This window comes from Rhagoletis pomonella, unplaced genomic scaffold (genome assembly GCF_013731165.1).
Source record: "Rhagoletis pomonella isolate Grant_MI unplaced genomic scaffold, Rhpom_1.0 Rhpom_scaffold_00013, whole genome shotgun sequence".
Lineage (NCBI taxonomy): Eukaryota > Metazoa > Arthropoda > Insecta > Diptera > Tephritidae > Rhagoletis > Rhagoletis pomonella.
This window is the reverse complement of record NW_023458567.1, coordinates 6,885,417-6,896,787: the sequence shown is the minus strand read 5'-3', so window position 1 is coordinate 6,896,787 and position 11,371 is coordinate 6,885,417. Positions and strand designations below refer to the sequence as shown.

Genomic DNA, 11,371 nt, shown 5'->3' with positions numbered 1-11,371 from the left:
GATATTGAAATATCCGCAGAAGAAGAACTCGAGGTAAACTCCTTACCCTTTCGTTTTTATTTGATTTCTAATTTTTTTAAGTAGCTCGCAGAAGAGCATGAAGCAGAAGATTTCATCAGTCCACTCAAAGATGTGGAATATAATGGACTTGAAAATTTTGCCGGCTACATAATTTCGAAAATGGGGTTGACAAAACTAGGCTTCAGGACGCATGTAGAAAGTGATCAAAATTATACGTATGTTAACTGTTTATCGGAGGGCGGTCTGTACAAGCCTAATTCAAGTTTTTTGCATACATTGGAAATTATTTGGGAAGAACATTCTTTAGAATTCGATTTTTAAATCGCAAGATTAAAGAAACGAAAATTGTATATCAAAATAAGAAAATGAAAAAAACAACAACATAATGCACTAATGGTTTTTATTATAAAATAAAAAGAATAATTACAATGTAACAGTTTACATTTTATATATTTTTAATAAAAGAGGGGCAAACCACGTAAGTAAAAAAATATCAAGTACTGATTATGAGTTTTGATTTGAAATATTCTCACATTGGTAAAAATATGGGAAAGAAAATACTCCGATGTATTGTTTTAATATTATCAAAGTGGCAAGGCCGTTGATAATACTGACAATTTATGAAACTTCAAAAAATTTTATTATCCGTCAAAAGTTGTTTATTGAAACTACTTCTTTTTTGTATCATGGTTTCACACACATTAACATCAACATTTATTAATAAACGTCGGGACGGCGCGAACGCCATTCCCGGCTACCAAAAATTACACGCACGAGTTATTCGCATTAGGAATAATCGCGAAGGTCAACTCAGCCGAAGTGCAATGGCCAAGCCTCGCTCCGGAGGAACCGCCTTCATGATCACGGTAGCCTCTACGCCAGGTAAGTATGCTTTCATCCGCTCACGACTAACCTCTTCTACACGTTGTGACACATCGCGTTTGAGAATTACACGGTGAAGTCGAACAACAAGCAAGGGAAGAACGAATGAATTCCATTTAATAACCACACCGCGCTATGTGACCGTGCAATTAACATTGGTGTGTATGTTCGTGCGCATACAAGCGCAACTGCTTGCTTTTTTATTTAGCGCAACGCTGAATGACTTGCCTGTATTTGCTTGCTTGAATAACATTTTGTGGTATATTCAAGTGAAGTCCATCGTACATCTATATTTAGGGCAATCTGAGTAGCTGCAGAATCCAGTTATATATCACATTATAGTTCAAGCTCCACAGATTACCCAGAACTTGTCAGATTTCAAATCGGTGAAGTATGTGACAAAAATGTATATCAAATTAAAGCTCGGAACACTTTGACGACAGCAAGCGACAAGCAGCATCTGTCAAATTTAAAATACACACGTTCTTACGGACACAATTATTTTGACGACAGCACGACATCTTGGCTGCAGGACTGCAATTGTCGACGTCGCCAAATTAAATCTATTTCTAATTTTGCCGGCGACAATGAGTAGATGTAGTGCTGCAAAATTAAATTGTCGCAAAATTAATCACATATTCTTGATTGTTCATGTTTTTCTTATTTACTTAAATAAAAATACACAATTTGTGAAATAAATATAGCAAAATGTCAAACTTTAAAATCAGCTATTTGCTATGTCGCTGAGGTCTTCAAAATGTTTAAGAAGCTGGCTTCAAGGCGACATTTGTCGACAAAATGATGTCGCTGTCGTTACGTCGTGAAGTTGCAGTCGTCAAAGTGTTCCGAGCTTAAAGTGCAAGCTGCAGTTGCAGTTGACTGTGTTTCTCAGAAAAGTAAAACGTGGCAAAAAGTGGATAGTGAACAGTGTAATCTATAGAAAAATATTAACCAATTTTCCGTGGAATTGTGATTCGGATTCGTATTATCCATAGTTTTGAAATATACTTCGCGAAAACAAAAAAATAAAAATAGCTGAAATCACTTTCGTTTTTAAACAACTAGGATATCACTGACAAATATTAAGGACCCTTGATGACGGTAAAACTCAAAACTTTAAAAATTTTTGATGTGATTTTTGAAATGAACGATCCAAATTAGCCGGTATACGTACTTATGCACTTTAAAATTTTTAGAATCAGTGGTTGAATTTTTGTACTGAAAGTGTTAAGAAAGGTTTAGTTTAAAAACTTAATACAAAATGCCTTTCCCATGAAACTGCGCCAATTATTGCGTTTTAGACTACGTCTAATAAAGCCTTGGATTATGAGTAGAGTAAGGACCTTAAAAATTATGTTGGGTTATCAGGTCTCTGGTAATATAATATATAATAAGATTAATTGTTGTCTTTCACGAAGTTCTTTAAATAAATCTTGAGCTAAAACTGAAGTATATTCATGAATATCGCGCTTCATTTTTTACTTAAGTTTAAATACTTAGTATCTGCAAGTATTTCTTTAATGCATTCACCCGAATTTCGGGGGGTTATTACTAGTATCACAAAATGTGAAGCAGCGTTTTATTGGCTGTTGATAACTTGCTGTCTACACAGGCAAAAGTTTTTATCTTGATAATGTTATCAGGCAAAATTTTGCCAATGGAGACCGCATAGTGCTCTTGGCAAGCACTAATTATCAGATCTTTTATCTTGATAAATATTCAGTCTGTTCGAATAGAGTCCGGTGTACAGGATGTAGTCAGAACTTACAGGAAGTCGTTGCTATTGACATAAAACCTGAAAGTGGGGACACTTTTGAGAGAGTAACTGAGCAACTGTTCCTAGTGAAAAGTTACAGGATTTAGTCCGGAGTTTTTTTCTTGTAAGTTTATGGAAAGTGTCAAAACGATCAGTTGATTTGCATTTGCAAACAAAAAGTGAAATAAATTTATATATTTGTTAAAAAAAATGGAAGTAAGCAACGAAATATTGGAAAATGTCAGTATTTATTCTTAATTTAATACATTTTATTAATTGCTAATTTATCTTGAAGGTAAATCAGTGTGGTACTAATGAAGACTCTGGAGGTGTGTGCGTTTTACATCCAAGTAATGCAATATTCGAAGATTATGTAAGTTACAATTTCTATTTTATCACATTGTTTTAACCGAAATCATTTTAATTTAGTCAAGAAGTTCTGATAATGACCAGGAGGATCCTGAGAATAACAAAATTTTACACACAATTGTGGCAGAGCTCGTGGATTCATCAAGCGAATCAGACGACGAGATTTATTAACTGCTTGCTGGGAATTCTGACAGCGAAGATGATGCACCCAGAAATTGTATAAAAAACTACTTTGAATGTGTAGTACCCGCATACACCGACAAAGAATTTGTTACACATTTTCGTATTACGAGGGAGCTATTTACCAATTTAGCAATGAAATATGAGGGAAGCGACATACATATATAGAAACCTGCGCTCCAATAAGTGATTTTCAGCGGACAAAAGTCTAGCTTTGTTTCTGTGATTTTCCGGCCATGAAGCGTTGAGTTTTCGCGACTTGGCCGACCGCTTCGATGTAACAATTTCTAGCGTTTCCCGTACGATTGAAAGACTGACAGTTTTCATTAGTAGAATGAGCCCAGAGTGCATTAAATGGCCCAGCATTCAGAGAGAGAAAGAAGCCGCCAACTATTTCGCGAAGCTTGGATTTGCAAAGGCAATAAGTAGGAAAAAAATTTTAAAATTTATTGAATGTTATTTGTATTTATGAACTTTTCTGTTTTAATATAAGGCTGTATAGATGGGACGCACATAGTAATTGACCCCCCTGCTGATCGCAAAGACGTTTACATTGATAGAAAAGGCAACGTGACACTTGTAATGCAAGCAATTTGCGATGAAAGGAAGAATATTAAGAATTTCGCATATTTTCACTAAAATATCGAACTTTTGATTATATATATACATATTTTTTTTGGTAACTAAGAAATAAAAATAATTAAAAATAAAAATAATAAATAAAATAAAAGTAGTTAAAAAATAAAAATAACAATTAAAAGAAAAAAAGCGGATATTAAAAAACATTGGCTGGCAGTAGTATTCGAACCCACAACTTCGAAACAGCTAACAGTTCAGACGAGAGAAAACAGAGCTGTCCATATGAAAAATAAAAATTGACTCGGTAATATAAAGCGATTTGAGTACTTTAAAAAGTTCACCCTGTGTCCGCGGCAGTATTGCGGATGTAGTAAGCCGCAAAATCGGGGCTGGGGATGCCCACTGCCGGAAAATATTTTATTTACATATTTTTTTTCTTTTAATTGTTATTTATTCATTTATTTTTTTATGTTGTTACATTTTTAATTAAAATGAAATTTAATTATAATTAATATCTCATATTCTCGTCTGTTCCAAAATTTCAACAAGGTTGCAAGCAAAACTTTACAAAGTACATATCGATATTTTCTAATGCAATGTATATATATACTACGGTATTCATGTAGTATTGGTGCTATTTTTTACATTCCATGCGTACCATTTTGGAAAACGTCTTAATACATCCAGCTAAATTTCAAACGACTGGCACTCGAGTAGGCGCATTTACCTTCAAATTCCGCACAGGTGAATCATTGAAAAAAATTAAGTACGTCATCAACCACGTACTTTTTTTTAGTTTTAACTGCAATCTGCAGTAAAACCAAACCCTTTTTCCCTCCTAAACAAATTTCAGTAGAAATAAATTTTTTTTTAGACGACCTAAATATTTTGTACTTCTGCAGATATAACTACATATAAATTCAATATGGTTTTGATAGTAAACAAACCATTTACCGTCATACTTACACTTTGACTTCAATAAAGAGCTTTACCAACGGAAGGTTAGCTACCAAATACCATCTATGCTAAAAATCTTAAGCAGTGTGCAAAAGATATAAACTGTACCTAACCTGAAGCCCGAATGATTCATCTACGACAAGCTGTGAGTTTTTATAGGCGACTAAACACTAACCACCAGCGAAGTAGAAGAAAATATATGCTGCCACAAGCTACCTACTAGTGAGCCACAATCTACCTAGTAGCAACCCCACCACCGCATAGCACAACGTAGCGTTTGTTTAGAAATGAAAGAAAAATTTGCTTGCAAAACTGGTTTTATGTATTGTATCCAGTGTTGCCAGGTCTTCAGCATGAGAAAACGTCCCTCTTGGTCTGAAAAAACGTCATTTTCTACCCAAAAACGTCTTTTTCAAATGAATGTACAAAAAACTGTTCTTATTTAAACTTTTATTGTATACAAAGGTACATATCGAGCCCTAACCGCCAAAATAACGTTAGCGACATTTTTTTCAAAATTTTCTTTTTGATTCAGAAATATTCCTAGAGCATCTAGATGCATATCTGCATCAAAAAGAAAATTTTGAAAAAAATGTCGCTTACGTTATTTTGGTGGTTAGGGCTCGATATGTACGTAAGGTATATTAAAATATCATTTCGACAGAGCACATTTAAAATTCATTGTAAACTGGTCTGAGATCGTTAATATAAAAATCATTTTATACATACAATTGTGATCAACTGATTAAGTCATCAACATTTTGATCGATTTTGGCTGTTTCTCTTTCGTTTATTTAATGTTTATTATTTTTCCATAAAAGCCAAGCTCATTAACAAACAAAATATAAATCCACAAAAATTGTGCAAAAATTATAAACAATCTGCAAATTTTCAGCTAGATTTTCAACTTTCTACTCAGATTTTTTAGCCCATTAAATTTCAGGGCAATAATGTGCAAGTTTTAAGGGGCTAAATAATCACGTTGATTTTTAATAATTTTTTTTTCTTGTAGAAATTTGGTTAGGAGCTCGGTTGTCGAAAATGCTAAATTACGTTCTGCTAAGAAGGAGCATAGCAATACTTTCAAGTTTTTACTGGAAATGCATTCAAAAACCCAAAATATTTGCAAGAGGGAGCGAATTCGAGGGCGTAACAACCCGAGATCTGCAAATTCTTGCAAGTAAAAATTTTACTTGCAGGAATTTGCAGGAGTCCAAAAGTAAGGTTATGTTTCAAATTCAAATGTAAACAAACTGTTTAAGAGGATGATTTGATGAAATATAATTAGTGAAATGAAAATATGGATAAAAAATTTTAATCTGTTGTATATTTTTTACTTTTATGACGATGAGAACTATTCCCAATTAAAAAGAAAATTGCGCGCCAAAACTTAAGCGTCAGAAAGTGTCAAAATGGCTTAAGTTGCAAGTTTTTACTAGTTTTGCGCTCAATAACTTTTTCTGAAAATTTTCTCTTGTTCTCAATTTTACTCTCTATTTTTATTTACGCTCTCGATGCAAGTACTTACTGGAAAAGTTATTGAATGGACCTAATATTTCAGTCTTTTTCACACAAAAAACGTCCAAACGTCAACAGGGTACAAAAAACGTCCAAATGACGTTAAAGACGGCAACATGGCAACGCTGATTGTATCCAAGTTTTCTTTTAGTTAAGTATTGGTGCTGTAAATCCATAAATCCCGAATTTTCGGGACCACGATGATGTTTAGATATAGAAAGAAGAAGCATGAGTGATTATACGATATTTTTGCAATTAATAAAGGCCTATAACACACGTTCATTAAAAGATTGTTAATCCCCAGGTTTCTTAATTACAATTTATCCAACCGGTAAAATGAAAAATTTCTAAATAATATGTTATAAAGAAAGTTATTTGTAATACAATAAAGCAACACCTGCAAGCCTAAAATGGCTCAAAAATCGTAATACAGAGCTCCCTGTTTCGTTGTATCTGTAAATTATATTATGTATCTAGATACTTACTCTATCTTATTAATGATTAATTGAAATTTTCCTCGTTGAAAGTTACAAACTTCTTGTCGTTCAGCAATCCCGAATTTTCGATACTAAATAAAATAATCCCGAATTTATTTTTAATGCAAATTTTAGCAAAACTAATCTCTTTTCGTGTAGATATATTGTGGATAAAATGGGGATGGTCCTAAAGTGAGCTAGAAAAGTTTTCATACTGATTAAATTATATTTCAGTGTTTGTAATTTCAGTTCTTGGACAGTTCTAGTTTTTGAAAATACAATACAATTTATTGAAAAGTGATGTGTTACTTAATAGAATTTCCGAATAATAAAAAGTTAGCAAAAAAAGAGAAATTAGTTGTGCCATTATTGTGCATACATATTTTACTGAAAAAATTTACTTGATGCCTCATAAAAGCATGTTTTTTATGTAGGTCTTCCTGAGTATATCGACTAAAATTCCCTCAACTTGAGCATTAAGCATGTTTTCTGAAATTGATTGTAATAAAAATTGCGATAAAAATTTAAATTTAAACATTATTTCATTGAAGAAAAGTATCTGAATTGAGGTAGAAAGGTTTTCTCATAGAAATGTTGTAAAGTTACCCCAAAGTTTCGATTTTCTCAGTTTTAAGAAATATGCTTAGTTAAACATTAAAAATGCTGTAAGACTCCATTAAACCTGCAAACGAATTTAATATAAAATACTTTTTTCTGGAAATTTTACCGAGTTAGGTATAACTTTATTACTCCAAAACTATTTTTGATAGTTTTTTTACTTATATGACTATTGGTGGACATCTAAGATTAGTTAGTAATTAATGTATTTGTCGGTTTGGGCCGAGACCGGAAAAATTAGTAAATTATTTCTCTCTTCGCTAAGTTGTGCCAATTGTGCATCCCCATTGCGGAAAAAGTGTCGAATAAACAGCCTACATACATAGAAAAAAAGAAACTATTTTTTATACGATTACTCTTGCTGCTCACTGTATGTGTATGAATTTTTAGATTAAGATTGCTTACCTAATGCATTGTAGGTATTCACAAAGATGGAAAACCTGACACTTTGGCTTTTTAAAATCCAAGTTCTATGGAGGAATGTATGTATGCAACTTATGCTTTCCCTTCCGAGGAAAGCGTTTTTTTTTAAATAAGAACGACTCTTTACTTGATCCGCATCTCGCGGACAATTGTCAGAAGTGAAACCTTTATTTCAAGTGTCCCTTATTTATAAGCTAACATTTGTTTTCTTAAGAACTAATTTCACAATAGGGGTATTCTCGAAGTCTTGCACGAAATGCAAAAATTCTAATTCAAATTTCGAAGAGAACGAGAGCACCCCATTACAAAGTGGTATCATGCATGGCTAGCAGCCAGCGAAATTATGTATCAAATACAATAACAATAGACAGCAAAAAAAATGAAGTGAGCGAGATGAGAGGAATTCATTTATCTTGCTATGCTATTTTCCAAAATATATACATGGGTTTCGACGTTGCGTATTTTGCGGCGATAGGAAATGTTCTTTCCCATGTATTTTGTTGTTGTGTGTTTGCAAGTTATGCAATCCATGCAATCCGTGCTACGTGCAATGGCTTTGCAAGATTTGGAGAATACCCCTAATGACGCTTTGGCGTTGCATCAGCCAGTGGATTGATGAAATTCCAATACGTAAGAAATGCGGTATTGTTTTCTTAATTTTTTATTATACAAAAGTTTACAGAAGGAACAGAAAAGACTTTATGCGTTCTGGGCTATTGGAATGCAGTTATGTTTATAGTGGCTACTATGCCGCTATGTGGTGTCTTTTCTTTGGTTTTTAATTAAGAATGCAAATATCTGTCAGCATTTTGGCCATTTGTTATTTTCTTTATGCTTTTAATTAAAAATTGAGGGTGGGAATATGCTGTCTGTATTTGAACTTTATTGTCTACAATTTGTATTTAAATCGTTATGTGTGGTCTGCTGTTAACTTGCAGGTGGCTTGTAAATTCAGATCAAAACGAATTTATGTATATAAGTTGATGTTGCTAGAACAGCTGATTTCCAAATTTCTTATGAGTGAGTGGGAAAGTGTTGAGTGAGTGAGTGAGAGTGTTGTTCTTTCTTTTACTCTTCTTCCTTGAACGAAGAATAGCTGGAATTTTACATCTTCGTATCCTCTTCAAGAATACCCCTACTTGAGGTGCGCATGGCAGCAGCGACACGCAACCGAGTACATTACTCAAGTACCTATGTATGTATGTATGTATGTATAGCATACCCGTATTGAATTTTCTGTGCTCTGCTCAACACTACCCTGCAGGAAAAGCTTTCTACTAGTTTTGAACTAGAATGCTACCAGTTTGTGTTTCAGCCCAACTAGTTCACGTTATGTATATCCTTTTTCAATGTTGGCGACTGGTATTTTATAGATGGTGATGTCCTACGAGAAGTCAATTGACTGGCTATGCATCAGCATCGACTAGTAGAAATACTAGTCGCATCATTCCAGTTGATAGGATAGTCTGCCAATTCATCAACCCGTAAAAGGCTAAATTTTTGAGATGAAATTAGATTTTCAAATTTCAAAAGCTGGTGGCGCTGGTCGCAAAAGTTGCTCGAAATTGCCGAACTAGTATGCCATCGCTTTAGGTAATAAATACTAGCTCATTAACTGGTATTTTTACTGACTGGTTTGGCTTTTCACTGCAGGGTACGGACACTCGTGCACTGTACAAACACACGTACATGTATATGTACGTTAATATCGCTCATTTACTTTAATACTGTCATAACTCAAGAAACCAAAAACTGGAGAAAACTGCTTTAATGTTTTAAATTTACATCTACGTCATAGTAAAAATTAATACATATTTTTTTGTTAAAGTGAACTACTGCTAATCGGTATAGCTATGTAATTTTTACACAGTATAGAAGAAGCGGTAGCGGTCATTTCTGCATACTTAACTTGATTTTGTATTATTTTGAATTATGTCACTATTGAAGTGAATGCACCTACTTTTATCAGCACTTCCTCGCCCATTCGTTGGTTTCCTCGTAATAACTCTGTGTTCGTATGGAATAGTAGCTTATGTCGGGAAGCTGGCTTTAGTATAATGCGGCATTCCCTTTATTCTTTAAAATACAAGGAATTTTTAGATGAGACTTAATAAGAATATTGACTTGCTAGTATCGAAACTATTTCTGCACGTTTATTTGCCAAAAGTTCTTCAACGGCTCGGCGCCGGTGAGTCATTCGCGATCGTATGCTGCGAATGCCGCATTATACTAAAGCCAGCCTTTCGACATAAGCTACTATCCATACGAACACAGATTTTATTTATGTCCAGCTACAGGGTGGGCCAAATAAGACCTACCAATGGTAAACTTATTTTTTAATATTTTTTTCTGCATGTTATAGTTAATCTCTTGGAAAATCATAATGGATACTTACAGCAAGGCCACCAACAACGACTACAATGCGCTATTCGTTTTACATAAGCCAGACAAATTGATATGGATGAATTGAATTGAATTGATATTAGGTAGTGTTTTGATGTCGGATGAAGCGCATTTCCAAGCGAAACTGTAGATTTTGGAGCTCGGAAAATGCAAGGGCAACACACCAGAACCAGTTACACCCATCCAGATGCACTGTTCGGTGCGGTGTTAGGGCCGAAAAAAGTTATCGGCCCATATTTCTTCGAGAATGTGGATGAAACGCCTGAAACGATTTCTGGGGCTTCTTACAGAACAATGATTGAAAACTTTTTGCGGTCAACGACAGAGATGGTAGTTCTTATTTGGCTCACCCTGTACTGAAAATAATTTTATGGCAAGTAGGTTAAATATTTCACTAACCAAATGGTTTGTGCTTGCAGTTCTCAATGGGTTTATAGAATAACGTGGTTATAATTATGCTTGGTTACTTGGTTTAGTTATCGCTTCTCGGCCTTATGGCTAAGATCAAAGTGTAGTATCTGTTCTTATCAGCTTAACATCTGATAGATCCTCCATCGGAGGACAACAAATGTTAAACTGATTTTTGGAAATGGGCGGAGTGTTTTAGGGGCTTGCTCCACCTCTGCCGCGGGTTGGCCCGGTATTGCAGTACCGCCGGGATTTCGGCCCAAATATTGAATAAATAACAACTTCAAACAGTGTACAAAAGCCATGGCGTTGCTTTGCATGGCGATGTCGTCGCAATTATGCGCAAGAAAGTTTCAATACGAGAGCAATTAGTATTGCAAGGTGGCAGATTTTGTGACAAATGCACATTCACGTTTTTATAAAAAGTGTGTTGCTTGCAAGATTTTCTTGTGTCAGTGAAAAAAAAAATTAGTTTTGGAATAATTGAATCTGTGCTAAAAAGAAATGTATGGATGTAAAAGATATTTTCTTGGTTCTTGAATTTTTTTTTGATTTTGAAATTTTTCAAGTTCCAATAAATTTTATTAAAACTAACCCTCGAATTAAAAAAAAATTATTTGAACATTAATTTGATTCAATAAAATGTGATTGAATTTCGAACTTAAATTTGATATTTCGATTTAATTACTTAAAGTTAATTACTTCAAATTAAACATTTAATTTTTTCTTTATCTTTAATTACCAAATTAATTTGGTATTTGCAATTCTCATCCACTTTATT

The 11,371-nt window shown here is 33.9% G+C and overlaps 1 long non-coding RNA gene and 2 other non-coding genes across 3 annotated transcripts; 1 reads left to right on the top strand and 2 right to left on the bottom strand.

Moving 5' to 3' along the window:
* Positions 1–747: 747 nt before the first annotated feature.
* LOC118749034 lies at positions 748–911 on the bottom strand. Its single transcript, XR_004994136.1, has one exon. It is a non-coding gene; the product is annotated as a U1 spliceosomal RNA (small nuclear RNA).
* Positions 912–7,446: 6,535 nt separating this feature from the next.
* LOC118748221 lies at positions 7,447–7,941 on the bottom strand. The gene is made up of 2 exons (XR_004994036.1): positions 7,762–7,941; positions 7,447–7,693 (listed from the first exon to the last, which is right to left on the bottom strand). It is a non-coding gene; the product is annotated as an uncharacterized LOC118748221 (long non-coding RNA).
* Positions 7,942–10,660: 2,719 nt separating this feature from the next.
* LOC118749037 lies at positions 10,661–10,858 on the top strand. Its single transcript, XR_004994139.1, has one exon. It is a non-coding gene; the product is annotated as a U2 spliceosomal RNA (small nuclear RNA).
* Positions 10,859–11,371: the final 513 nt, after the last annotated feature.